This window comes from Balaenoptera borealis, assembly GCF_965194805.1.
Source record: "Balaenoptera borealis genome assembly, chromosome: 15".
Lineage (NCBI taxonomy): Eukaryota > Metazoa > Chordata > Mammalia > Artiodactyla > Balaenopteridae > Balaenoptera > Balaenoptera borealis.
The window spans coordinates 46,433,491-46,448,954 of NC_138871.1; positions in this window are offsets into that span (position 1 = coordinate 46,433,491).

Below are 15,464 nucleotides of genomic sequence, written 5' to 3' on the forward strand. Positions count from 1 at the left end.
TTACTGAGCCTGCAAGCCACAATTACTGAAGCCCATGCACCTAGAGCCTGTGCTCCGCAACAAGAGAAGCCACGGCAATGAGAAGACCGCGCACTACAACAAAGAGTAGACCTTGCTCACCGCAACTAGAGAAAGCCGGCGCGCAGCAATGAAGACCCAACGCAGCCAAAAATAAATAAATAAATTAATTAATTAAAAAAAAAACCCTTCCAATGCCCTGATTGGTTAAATGAACTATAATTTCTGGTCTGTTGCTGCCACCTACCAACTATCCAAGGCAATGCAGGTCATGTGGATGTGATTGCTATTCCAATCTTCCAGGAGTGTTGTTAGTGCCTCCTAAGTTCTCTCTCATTTCAGTGTCACACTTCTAGAATCCTTTGAGGTGTGTGCTAAACCCTTAAATAATAAGCCTTTTAAGTTTTGTTAGGGCTCTTCACTCAACAGATTACTTAAATATGAAAGTATCTTGACCATGAATTACTATCAGATATGGATGGTATAGGAAAAGAAAAAGTTACAAGAAAAGTCATCCAGTAAATGCTGGTTGAACTCCTACTAAGTGTTATGGTTTACAGTATACTCATCTACTGCATCCTTTAAAGTTAGCCTTGTTTAAAAATCACGTGTTTCAGAGATATCTTGTTATATAAATATAACAAGATATGTTATATTTATTGATTTGTGATTGTTTTGCAATACAAAAAATTTTCATCTAGAATTATTTACTTTTCACTACCATTTATAAAATCTTGTCTTAAAAAGGTTGATAATGATGATGAGTGTAGTAAAGTGTCAGTAATTCAGCACTTAAAACATATTTTGCTGATTGAATATATGTGATTTCCTTTTGAGTCAGTGAATAGTATACTAACTCACATTTGCAGTAGCATTTTACAATTACTAAGACCCTTTTAGATACCAACTCCAATTTGATGTTTACAGTAATCCTGTGAATTATGTAGGCCAGGTGCCAGGTGCCAGGTGCCAGGCAAGGAAATAGCCTCAGAACATTGAAGGGACTGCCCAAGATCACCCAGAAAGAGACCCCATCTAGAATCTGACCTCCTGAGGTAAAATTCAGAGTTGTTTCCACTATGCCACACTACCTTCAAGTAGTCTTTCATTTACTCATTCAATAAATATCTGTCAAGTGCTTACTGTGTGCTATGTGTTGGTGCTGGGGAGAAGGTGGTCTCTAATTCAGAGACAGGGTGGGATAGGGCATAGAGAGATTGTCATGGAAGGTCTCTGAGGAAGCAATACCTGAAAAATGTATAAGGAATGAGCCAGGAAGGAAGTGGGAGAATTTAGTCCAGGCAGAGAGAATAGGATGGAGAATGCCTGAGCTTCCCAAGAAGGAAGAATTGAAAGGCCACTGTGATGAAGTATTATTAAATAGGGCTGTCAGTCCAGGCAAGAAGAAACCATGTGTGCCGGGCTACGTAAGCCATGGTAAAGAGGCTGGTCTCTGTTCTGAGTATAGTGGAAAGCCAGGGAAGGGTGCTCAGGCTCTATGCCCCATGCTACAAATCAGAAAATTTCCCAAAGTGGGAGACATCAGCGTAAACTGTTCAGCTCACTTCAGTGCATTTCCATTCTCTCCCAAGATCTTGTCACATAAAGTCCTGGATGCTTTAGTTCCTTTCCAATTCTTCAAATATCTGGATATTTGGTTTGGTTTGGCTTTTACCCAGTTTTGGTAGCTATCCTCAGCTGGTGTTTGGTCTGATACAAGCTAACCTGAAGCAAAAGTCTTCTCTCACTTTCTCTGAAGACTACAGGCATACCTCAGAAATAGTGTAGGCTCCAGACCACTGCAGTAAGGCGAATATCACAATAAACTGAGTCACACAAATTTTTTGGTTTCCCAGAGTATATAAAAAATGTTTACACTATGCTGTATTCTATTAAGTGTGCAATAGCATTATGTCTAAACAAACAATATACATACTTTAATTTTTTAAAATGTGGAGGGGAAGTGGCCAAGATGGTGGAGTAGGAAGACCTAGAGCTCACATCCTCCCACAGACACACCAAAATAGAGCAACTATTGATGAGGAAGAATAGCAGTAAAGGTCTTCTATAGCTTAAAATTTAAAGGCGGAACCATAGGACAGGTAGAAGGGGTGGAGACGCAGTACAGTCAAGACCCAAACCGCCAGGTAGGCGACCCACAAATGGGAGGATAATTACAATTGCAGAATCTCTCCCCAATAAGCAAGGGCCCAAGCCCCACAATAGGCTGCCCAGACAAAGCGTCCTGCACTAGGAAGATGAGTTCCCAGAATGTTTGGTTTTGAAGGCCAGTGGGGCTTACTTTCAAGAGAGACAGAGGGTTTACTTTAATACACCACTCTTAAAGAGCACACACAAAATCTCACATGCTCCAGGACACAGGACAGAAGCAGTAAGTCAAAAGGAACCTGGATCAGAGACACTTGCTGATCTTGGAGAGCCTTGTGGAGAGGCAGGAGGCAATCGGGACTCACCCTGGAGTCATAGACACTGGCAGCAGCCATTTTGGGGAGTTATTCCACCACAAGGACACTGGTGCTGGGAAGCAGCATTTTGGAATCCTCCCTCTAGCTTATCAGTGCTGGGGCCCAGGCTCACCCACCAGCAGCCTGGCTGCCTTGAGGCCCCTGAGCCCCTAGCTGCCCCTAGACACGACCCCACCCACCAGTGGGCTGGCACTAGCCCTGGTACCCACAGGGCCCTGCATCAGCAGCCAGCACTAACTTCAAGACTCCCAGCCCCACAGCCAGCCACCCCAGGACCTGGCTCGACCCACCAATGGACCAGCACTAGCCCTGGGTACCCCCAGGGCTTCATAGCAAGCTACCTCGTGACCCAGCCCCACCACCACTGGGCTGGGACCAGGACCAGGACCCCCCTGGCCATGTAACCAGCCATGCTGGGACCAAGCCCTGCTCACCAGCAGCTGGTAGCCTCTACACAAGGCAGGGCCTGGTAACCAACTGGACCAGGGACCAGCCACACCTCCCAGTGCACCCACAGTAGTCATCCCACCACAACAGAAGGACCCATGCAGTCCACATAGAGGGCATCCCTAGAGCAGGTAGCTCTGGTGACCAGAGGAGAGTGCATTGCTGGGCCCCATAAGATAATTCCTCCATAGGATGCTTTTCCAAGATAGGGAAACCTAACCAACCTACCAGGTACACAAAAATAAAAACAGCAAATTTGGCAAAATGAGGTGACAGAGGAATATGTTCCAAATGAAGGAACAAGGTAACCACCTCCCCCCCCCGCAAAACAAAGAAACAAACAAACAAAACAACTAAGTGAAGTGGAGATAAGCAATGTACCTGATAAAGAATTCAAGGTAATGATATAAAGTTGTTCAAAGAACTCAGAAGAAGAATGGATGAACAGAGTGAGAAGTTTAACAAAAAGTTAGAAGATATAAAGAAGAGCCAAACAGAGCTGAAGAATACAATAACTGAAATTTAAAAACTAGAAGGACTCAACAGTAGATTAGGTGATACAGAGGAATCTATCAGTGAACTGGAAGACAGAGTAGTGGAAATCACTCAAGCTGACCAGAAAAAAGAAAAAAAGAATTATAAAAAAAAATAAAGTCAGTTTAAGAGACCTTTGGGACAAACATCAAGCACACTAATATTTACATTATAGAGGTCCCAAAAGGAGAAAACGAGAGAAAGGGGCAGAGAACATATTTGAATACATAATAGCTGAAAACCTTCCCTAACCTGAGAAAGAAAACAGACATCCAGGTGCAGGAAGCAAGAGAGTCCTAAACAGGATCAACCCAAAGAGGACCACATCAAGACACATTGTAATGAAGAAGGCAAAAATTAAAGATAAAGAGAGAATATTAAAAGCAGCAAGGGAAAAGCAAAAAGCTATGTCCAAAGGAACTCCCATAAAGCTATCAACTGACCTGTCAGCAGAAACTCTGCAAGACAAAAGAGAGTGGCATGAAATATTTAAAATGATGAAAGGGAAAAAACCTACAACCAAGATTATGCTACCTGGCAAGGCTTTCATTGAGATTTGAAGGAGAGATCAAAAGTTATACAGACAAGCAAAAGCTAAAAGAGTTTAGCACCACAAAACCAGCTTTACAAGAAATGTTAAACAGATTTCTCTATGTGAAAAAGAAAAGGCCACAACTAGAAACACGAAAATTACAAAAGGTAAAATCTCATTTTTAAAGGCAAATATACAACAAAGGCAGTAGATTAACCACTTAATAAAGCTAGTAGGAAGGTTAAAAGACAAAAGTAGTAAAATTATCTATATCCACAATAAGGAGTTAAGGGATACACAAAACAAAAGAATGTAAAATATGATGTTAAAAACAGTAATCATGGTGGGGGGTAGTAAAAATTCAGGGTTGTTAAAATGCATTTGAATTTAAGAGATCAGCAAATTAAAATAGTCACATATGTATATAGATTGCTATATATAAACCTCGTGGTAACCACAAACCAAAAATAATAGATACACACACAAAAAAGAGAGAGGAATCCAAACATAACACTAAAGATAGTCATCTAATCACAAGGGAAGAGAGCAAAAGAAGAAGAAAGGAATAAATACCTATCAAATATTACTTTAAATGTAAATGGACTCCTTAAAAAATTAAAAATAGAACTACCATACAATCCAGCAATTCCACTCCTGGGTATTTATTCAAAGAAAATGAAAACACTGATTCAAAAAGATATATGCACTCCCGTGTTCATTGCAGCACTATTTACAACAGCCAAGATATGGAAGCAACCTAAGTGCCCATCAACAGATGAATGGATAAAGAAGATCTGGTATAAATATACAATGGAATATTACCCAGCCATAAAAAAGAACAAAATCTTGACATTTGTGACAACATGGATGGACCTAGAGAGTATTATGTTAAGTGAAATGTCAGACAAAGGCAAATACTTTATGATTTCACTTATATGTAGAATCTAAGAAACAAAAGAAATGGACAAACATAACTAAACAGAAACAAAACACAGGTACAGAGAACAAACAGGTGGTTTGCTGGGGGCAGGGGAGGAGAAAAATAGGTGAGGGAGATTATGAGGTACAAACTTTCAGTTACAAGATAAATGAATCACAGGTATGAAATATGCAGTGTGGGGAATATATTCAAAAATTAAGTAATATCATTTTGTGGTAACAGATGGTAACTAGACTTACCATGGTGATCATTTTGAAATGTATAGAAATATTGAATCACTATGCTGTGTACCAGGAACTAACATAGTGTGGTAGGTCAGTTATACTCCAAACACAAACAAACAAACAAACTCATAGAAAAAGAGATCAGATTTGTGGTTACCAGAGGTGGGGGGTGGGGAGAGGGGGAATTGGATGCAAGTAGTCAAAAGGTATAAACTTCCAGTTATAGGATTAATAAGTACTAGGGATGTAATGTACAACACGATAAATATAATTAACATTGCTATGCATTATATACGAAAATTATTAAGAGAGTAAATACTAGGAGTTCTCATCACAAGGAAAAAAATGAGTTTTTAAAATTTATTTATTTATTTATTTATTTTTGGCTGCGTTGGGTCTTCGTTGCTGCACGAGGGCTATCTCTAGTTGCGGTGAGCGGGGGCTACTCTTCGTTGCGGTGTGCAGGCTTCTCATTGCGGTGGCTTCTCTTGTTGCAGAGCAACGGGCTCTAGGCATGTGGGCTTCAGTAGTTGTGTCACATGGGCTCAGTAGTTGTGGCTTGCAGGCTCTAGAGCTCAGGCTCAGTAGTTGTGGCGCACGGGCTTAGTTGCTCTGCAGCATGTAGGATCTTCCCGGACCAGGTCTCGAACCTGTGTCCCCTGCATTGACAGGGAGATTCTTAACCACTGTGCCACCAGGGAAGTCCTCTATGTTTTTCATGTTGTATCTACATGAGATAATAGATGTTCACTAAACTTACTGTGGTAATCATTTCATTGTGCAAGTCATAAGTCAAATCATTATGCTGTACACCTTAAACTTATACAGTGCTGCATGTCAATTGTATCTCAATAAAACTGGAAGAAAAAAATAATAATGGTGTTGGAAAAATGGCACCAGTAGACTTACTCAACACCTGGGTGCCACAAAACTTCAATTTGTAAAAACACAGTATTTGCAAATTGAGATAAAGTGAAGTGCAATAAACAAGTGCCTGTATTTCATTAAGTCTTCAGTTACCTCAACACTCTCACCTCCTTTATTGTCCTTCCTTCTCTAAGCTGATGACCTTGCCTAACTCCCCAAGGAAAAAATAAAATCCACGAAACCCACTGCTAGCTTGTAGCAGATATGGCAAAGTAGAGCTCTCAGCAGTCCCACAGATCCAGGAAAACAAAAATTAGACTTCAGGGAAACAAACGCAGACAGCACTTCAGAAGTGAGCCCTACATTTGATGTGGCTTTTGCCCTAAGGACATTTACCAGGTCTCAAGCTGTGCAATGGTGAGAAGGCAAGAATCCAAGCAGAAATCATCTGCTAAAAAGATGAGCAGAGATTTTGGTGATTTCATGGTACTGAGTAGAGAAAAATTATAGTTTAGGGCCCACCAAGGAAGACGGACCTTGATAAACTCTCCAGATTTCTGAGGATACTCCTCAAGACACTCTAGGAATAAGGGCAAGTAAAAGTAGACCAACTCTTACAAAGCCTGTAACAGCCTAAAGTTATCTCCATCCCCAAGAGCATCAGTATGATCTGGCCCCACTCTAACTGCTGACAAAAAGAAAGTTAAATCCTTTTAGGGGAAGATAGCATCAACCAGACTCTATATAAATAAATAAATAAATAAATAAATACAAAAATAAATAAACAAACAAATTTTTTAAAATTGGAGTTAAAAATAATACCAGGCATGCTAGTCTTGGTGAAAATTTGATTAACCATCAAGTTAAGGATAAAAAAGAGAATTTTATTTGAGCAAAACTGAGGATTATAACCCAGGAGACAGACTCTCAGAAGCTCTGAGAACTGTTTCACCTATTAGAAATCGAAGGCACAGTCATACACATTTTTGAGACAAAGGCTCAAACATCAAAATGACATACTGACCTTTTACTTAAGGTTCATCAAAGATATATAGTCCAGGTAAGCACAAACAAAGAGGGCAGCAAGCCACCATGACCCCTACAGACTTGGGAAAGAATGCCAATCTTTTAAGAAGTTACATTGCTAGTGTCAGAAGAAAGGGGGAAAAAAATTTATCTTTATGGTTGAGCAGGCACTCCCATCTTTGAGGAGGTCTGGTTACTGTATAATTCAGATGCACACTGCACACTAGGGAGAGAGGAAGGAGGCCCAAACAGACAGACAGAGAGAATTTTATGTTTGAATTTTCTTGTCCTGCCTTAAAATATAAATTTTATTTCATCATCAGGAAATAGGACCAAAAGACAGAAAAGCAAGAGAAAAACCGACAATAGAAACAGACCCACAAGTAATCCAGATATGGCAGTTATCAGACATTGATTTTTTTTTTAAGTAGGAGTATAAGCTTATGAGAAAAATATTGTGGGATTACCAGCTATGTGAAATGTTTATCTGAGGTTGGAAAACGATGAATTTCTGTTGATGCCAATCTGCTCAGCAGTGTGATTCCTCCCACCCCCCACCAACAATGCCATCCTATCCCTTGGACTTTCAGTGTGCCTTAGCCCACTCCTAACAGAATCTCTAGCCCTGTGCTTAAGAATTATTTATTCCAGAACTTTCAAAACCTCTACTGCTTGGGCTCACAACAGGCCCAAAGTGCTTCAAATAATGATTCTCAGGAGATGGTGAATAAAGGCCAAAGTAAGACAATTCTGAGGTGTGTGTTTTGAACTGTTTCCCAGACTTTCCCCATGTAAACTACTGGGGTAGCTGGCTTAATAGTATATCCTCTGCTGGATGTTTTCCCTCCTTTGTTACTTCCCCATTTCTCAACCAGTATAATCTATACTTCCCAAATGAACTCTTTTAACCCAAATCCTCGTTTCAATGTCTGCTTCTGAGAGAATCAAAACTTAAGCTCTCACATGTACAGGTGCAGGCATAAATAAATATGTCCAGAGTTGGAGTTTTGTCAGTTAAGTACAACAGAGAGAGGGAGGGGCAAAGGAGCATTATTATAAATTTAATGCAAACTTGGGGAAAAGAAGAAAAAAGAAAAAAAGTAGAAAATCTCATTGGATATATCCAAGTTCCATATGACTCTCCCCTCTTATAAAATGCCCTCTATTCACCCCCATTGCCAATTCAGACCATCTCAACACCTGCAAGATATCTGAATTTTAAAAAATAACATTCAAAAATATCTGAATAGAGAAAAAAATTCTTCCAGAGACAACTAGATAATATACCAACAACTGTGTGGTTTCGGAAGGGAATGCTTGAATTATTCACTGAAATAATCATTGAATTATTTCGGAAGGGAATGCTTGAATTATGCCTCAGTTTGGCGTATTACACTGTGTATGCAAATATTGTCTAATACCTGACTTTAAGATCTCACATTTTATGCAATGCCCTATCAGCCCTTTTAATCTAACTGCACGCTATAATCAATTGCGGAAGTTTTTTACCACCTCCAGAGATTTTAATTTAATTAATGTGGGGTTGGGCCAGACTTTGGCATTTTCTTAAAAACCCCACAGATAGTTCTAATGTTTAGCCATGGTTGTGAACCACAGATCTAAGGGATTGTGATAAATGATGTTTACGTAAAGTTTCTCCTTTTCAAAGTGATTTTCATAAAGTGCAACATACTCAAACTAAAATAAGCCACAGTGGCCTGCACAGTAAACAGTGTATCTGGTTTGCCACTCAGGCCTCAGAATCTAACCACTTCAGAAATCTCTCTATGACAATATATGGAAAAGTTCTATACAAAGATGATAAAAGAACTTATGGAACATGACTAAGCTCACATTTTGTGGTATCTACATTTCACTATACATTAATTTAAAAATAAAGATATGTGATAAACTACCAAAGGTACATAGTAGGGGAATCTGATAACAATTTCCAGTTCTTCCTCATGAAGGAATGTATGAAAACTCTTGGTCATCATGATCAAAGGAATAGTTTCTTTCTCATCCAGTCCTGATTCTGTCCTCCAAGACTCTGCTGATCTTCATCCATGCATCAAGCTACTCTTGTCCCACAGCAGACTGTGTGAGGATGCATCTTGTATCAGAATCCTAATTCTACTTGCAGACAGTTCTTAATCTGTATGTTTGGAACTGCTCAAAGTTCATTTTTAGTGCCAAGTCTTTACCACAAATAGGGGCTGTCCCCACAGTTATACTCAGGAAAGACTTGCTACCTGCTTTTTTGTTCCATCTGGACCCAGCTTTGGTCTGTTCAGCTTAGCCCTGTAGCCCCGTAACTCTCTAACCTGCAGGCTCTGGCATCTGTGTTCTCTGTAGCTGAAAGCATTTCCTCTGCCTGCTGCATGCCCTGGCTGGCTAGGGAAAGGGGAGAGAGTTTATTCTGCTCTATTTGGCAAGAGGAGTAACTTCAAGCTGTAAATGGACCACTCGTGGTACTTCCTATGGGATACCATTAAATATCCTCTGGCAGCATAGACTCAGAGTGTTGTTCTCTTATATTTCATATCCACTATATTGAGATCTGTACTTTGAAATAAATTAATGCTATTTGATAGTCATACAATGTTATAAGTAAAGGAAGAAAAGTTATTGCTCATTTTACAGATGAGGAAACTGGGCCACAGAAGCTAAATCAGAGTAAGTCACAGAACTATTTAGTGCTAGAATTAGGATGAATAAAAAGTACAATAACCATTGTGTGAATCCATATGCAATTTTTAATTGTTTATTTGTGTAAAAATGTACATAACAGAATTAAGAAACAAATGATGAACTGGGGGAAATATTCACAGCATGTATAACTGGAGAGGCTTAACATCAGTATGTTAGGAACTCCTGCAAATCAGTAAGATAAAAGTGCTGCCTTCACAGCAAAATGGTCAGGAAACTCATAAAAGAACAAGTACAAATGGCCAACAAATATATGAACTAATGTTTATTAGTGAATACAAATTTAAAACCATGATTTGGTGGATATCTGTCACTTTTTATCTATGCATTATTCCTTCTCCCCCTTTTTTGATATGAAACATCTTTCTCCTAAATATCAACTCTGTGGTTCTGGGAGAGCTGATGACACTTGTAATAGACATCTGTTCTTTCTGTTGGTGTATCATCCACCCTCCCTTTTTCTTTTACAAATCCTCTGCCTCCCCTGTGAGTCCTTGTGGTTTTGTTGTTGGAGCTAATATCTTCCTCTGTTCTGTGCCTGGGTGACACACGACTCAGTCCTAACTGATCGGATTATCTCATCCCCCCTGTCACCATGATTGGCTCAGGGATGAACACAATATCCAAGCCAGGCCAACCAAAGTCTTCATTAGAATCTTTGCTTCAAACATCAAAAATGAGGTACAGTCGGCCCTCAGTAACTGAGTTCCACACCCAGGGATTCAACCAACTGCGGATCAAAGATATTTGGGGGAAAAAAATTCCATGATGTTCCAAAAAGCAAAACTTGAATTTCCTGCATGCAGGCAACTATTTACATAGCATTTACATTATAATAGGTATTGCAAGTAATCTAGAGATGATTTAAATACACCGGAGGAGGCACATAGGTTATATGCACCATTTTATATAAGGGACTTGAATATCCTCAATTTTGCTACCTGCAGGGGGTCCTGGAACTAATCCTCCTCGGATACCAAGGGACAATGGTACTGTCTTTGAGAGTCATGAGACTTCTGAGTCATTTAAGCCTGAAGCTGCCAGGAACCATTTTTTCAACAGGCAGAGAAAGTTTACTGAGAATGAAGCCAACAAAGAGAGTGGGACGAGAGATAAACAGCAAGTCCTAATGGCATTGCCTGAGTCCCTGGATCTAGTTGTTCCTGAAAGCAGCATTCTTTCCTAGACTTTTCAGTTACATGAGGCAACATATTCACATGTTTTGCTTTAATCAACTTAAGTTGGTTCTCTATCAAAGAGATCAAATAAGCTCTGATTATTGTAAAATTAAATCAAAGAGAACAAAGATTTCTCTTTCCTCCAGACCTCCTGGACTGAAATGATGTAAGCCCAGAGCTGCCTGTAACAACATCTCCCTCTTTAGAAAAAGCCTGTGTGTAATAGGAGAGCAATGAGGATGGCACATTCTCTGACATCAACTGAGTTCCTGAACCAAGTCAACCCTGAGGCCAACATCCTGATGAATGAGGCAATAAATCTCATATTTTGCTTAAGCCAGCTTGTATTAATTCTCTGTCATTGTAGGCAAGAGTCCTAACACAATAATATCTTACTTGTATTTGTCCTAAAAAAATGAGGTATCAATTACCCTAAAATTGAAAATAATAATACCCAATTTTATAGATAATGTGCCAAAATAGGGATTCTCACACACTGCTAGTGTTTGAATACAAACATTTTGTAGAGTAATTTGACTATAGACCTGAAAAGCCTTAAAAATTATACATAGTTGGAGGAGGGAGAAAGAGATGAATAAGTAGAAACTAAGATATTTTTACGTCAGTGAACTATTCTGTATGATGCTATAATGGTGAAAACATGACATTATACATTTGTCAAAACCCATAAACCTGTATAATACAAAGAGTGAACCCTGATATAAACTATGGACTTTAGTTAATAATAATGTATCAGTATTCATTAATCTATTGTAACCACAAAGGTACCACACCAATGTAAGATATTAATAATAGGAGAAGCTGCGTGGGCACAGAGGTGTGGATGGGAGCTCTCTATACTTTCTCAGCTTTTCTGTTGACCTAAAACTGCTCTGAGAAATAAAGTTTATTAATTAAAAAGAAATAAAGGAAGAAAGAAAGAAAGAAAGAGAGAGAGAGAGAGGGAGGGAGGGAGGAAGGAAGGGGGGAATACACATGGTTTATCCAGCAGTTCTGCAATTATAAATTTTTCCCAAGGGAAGAAAATGGGCAAGGATGCAAAGAATATAAATAAAACAATTGTCATGACAAGGTTGTTTGTTATAGTAAAAAATTAGAACTGGAATCTACTCAAATATCCATCAGTTTTCCAAAAAAAGGTTAAATAAATGATGATTCATATGCAGTCTTTGAGAATGAAGTCTTTGATGTTGATTGGGGCTTCTTACCTAGGGTCCAGGGATGAGCTTCAGGGGTTCAAATGCTGGGTCTCTCATGGGAGCCATCTGTGGGTTCCTTGGATGACCTATGGGGCCTTCTGACCACATAGCTCCCAGACATGGTGAGTACTATAGGCACAACCAGTGGGACTCTGGAATCCCCTTGCCCTGCAGGTCACCCTCTTTGGGAAATTCTTTTCAAGAAGGCTTAAGGCCAAATACCTTGCACTCCTTAAAAACCCTCGAGCACCTCCTAGGACCTACAAAGTCTAAATTTCTTGGCATGGTATTCAAGGCCTTCTATTACATGGTTTGAGTTGATTGTTCCAGCCTCATTTCTCACTCAAAGGGAACTATTTTTTTTAATACTAGGTACTTTCCTCTGTCATTGTTCAAAAATGTAGTCTCTTATGAATAGTGTGATGATGGAATGGTCAAGTCAAACCACAGTTTCGAATATCATTCCTGGCATGAACCAAATATAAAGAAAGTTAAAACGTGGCATGATTTTGTACAATTGGAGGAGTGTTAAAAATTTTAATGTGACACTATAGACATTTTCCTCTGACTGGAACAGGGGTTCTAACATTGACCCCATAAAGAGAAAACCAAAGGGTATTTTTTGGTTCTACAGTGAACTAAATTTGAAAAGCCACAACAATGTAAATCTTCATATATCATTTTTTACAATTTTAGAATAAACTCACAGACAAATCACAGAAGACTAAATTGTTATTACAGAAAAGAATATGTTATCCACTTGGAAAACTTAAATTTGCAGCTGGCAGAGTTTGGGAAGTAAAAAGGGAGAAGAGCAGATGAAGGGGAACATCCAAGCACAAACGTCCTCAACAAAAGATGCTCTCTTGGTTGAAGGAATAGCAGAGAGAGGTTCAAGGATATTGTCTGAAATCTAAGAGGTGACTGGTGGAGGAAGCAGAGATTAGTGACAAAATTATGCTGGGAGGAGGGAGACGGCAGAGGAGGGAGCCAAGGCAAGTGAGATAAATTCGCACCCATCAAGACAGCTACATCAAGAAACAACACGTGTAGAGATATCAAGGTAATCACAAAAAGAACTAAAGACAGAAACTGCTAAAAGTAGTTACCTCTGGAGAACAAGTTAAAAGGACACCACGAGGAAGCAATCAGTCAGATCCAGAATATAGGACATTCTACGAGATGGCTGACCTAGATTCTCTAATAAATCAATGGCGTGGGGGAAAACGTGAGTTACAGAGTAAATCACACTTAGGAAACAAAACAATCGAATTCAATGTAGAGACTTCATTTGGGATCCCTATTAGGCCAGTTTTGAAACAATCAGAAAAATCTGATTATCAGCTGGATATAAAACGATGATATAAGAAACTGTTAATTTTGTTAGGTATGATACTGGCATGTACATTAGATTTTAAAATATCTTTTGCAGTTAGAAGCATAGTGAAGTGTTTCTAGGTAAAATAACGTGATGTCTGGGATCTGCTTTTAAAATACTTTAGTGCCAATCCCTCCTACCCTTAAAATATAGGGGGAATAGAGAAACAAGACTGGCCAAAGGGTGATAATTGTAAAAGCTGGGTTCATGGGGTTCACTGTACCATACTTTCTGCTTTTATGTATGTTTGAAAATTTTAAAAATAATAGACTGTTTTGTTTTTGTTTTATTTTTTTTAAAAAGCTGGTGCCTCTGGGTTGTGGCATGGGGCTTGGGGAGCAGTGGTGCTGGCAAGACTGTTTTATATTTTTCATTTATTTAATGAATATTTGTTGAGTCCCTATAATGTGAGGCACTGTTCAGGCACTTTGGGGACATGAACAGAACAGATCAAAATTTCTTTTTTAGTGGGGCTCACATTCCAGTCAGGGAAAAGAGACAATAAAACATAGACGTAGACATAAATAAATTTTGATATGTTAGAAGTGAATTAGTGCTATGAGGAAAGAATAAAGCAGGGTAAGAAGCGTCAGGAGTGGGGCCAGGGTTGCACTGCAGTTTTAAATAACAGGGTCAGAAAGGTCTCATTGAAAAATTTAACATTTGAACAGACTTGAAAAAGGTGAAGATTATAAACCCTTCTGAATTGTGGTTGTTTGATTATACCCATGGATTACTTTGATAAAAAGAATTGAAAGAGATTACTTTAAAAATTAAAACAAAAATCTCCCTCCTTCTCTACCTATCAAAATTCTCCTTTATTCTTCAGGCCAACTTCAAGTGATCAGCTTTCATGAGGTCTTCTTCAGCCACAACTAGAATTAGCTGCTTTTTTGTGTGTTTTCTTGTACATCTCTAGTCACTCTAACATACATTTTATTGTCTTCATATAATATGGCTCTTTATAGCTTTACTAAACATTTTTACTTTCAATATTTTATTCATATTTACAATAACCTTGAGTGTTTTTTTTTTGTTTTTTTTCTTTTTCTTTTTTATTGGGGTATAGTTGCTTTACAATGTTGTGCTAGCTCCTGCTGCACAGCAAAGTGAACCAGCCCTATGGATACATATATCCCTTCCCTTTTGGATTTCTCTCCCATCCAGGTCACCACTTGAGTGGTTTTTTATTTCAATATCATTATTATTTCCACTTACCAGATGAGAAAGCTAGGGATCTGAAAGAATAAGTGACCTACATCAGAAAGCGTCTGAACTCTAGGTCACGTTCTCCAAATACAAACGTTACCTCTACTACCTCTCCATAGTTAGTTGTTTCTAAGAGTCTTCTATGTTAAAATTAGATTTGAATCAAAGTACTCTTACCAAATGATATTAAATCAGGTATTTCAGAAAATCTTAGGAGGAAAAGAAAGTCTCCCACCTAATCAATCCCCAGTCACTTTATAAGGACAATACTTTTTCATCATTTTCATTTTTAGCTCTTCTGGTGGTTGTCTGTGTAACTGTAGATAATACGTTTACACCTCCATGCATCGATCTTATCACCTTTAGATGTTCTCTGCTGTCTCCCATAAAAGGGGAGGGCTTAGCCATCTGAATTGCCCTAATGTCTTAGGTTAGGACACTTGACTCTGAGCCAGAGATTTGTAGGCAGGGGCTTTGGGGACAACCCTGGAGAAGTGAAAGCAGCAGGATTGAGCTGCGGGAGGAGGTGACCTCCTGTGCAATTGCAACAGAAGCCTCAGCCCATCCCCGGAGCTCTGTGGCTGGGAAAGCCCTTCATAGTTGTCATGAATTGAGACAAGGGGGCTGCGCCTTTGTATCCCAACATTGACCATCAACCTGTCATTGGACGCAAGCTGGGGAACATAAAATTAGACA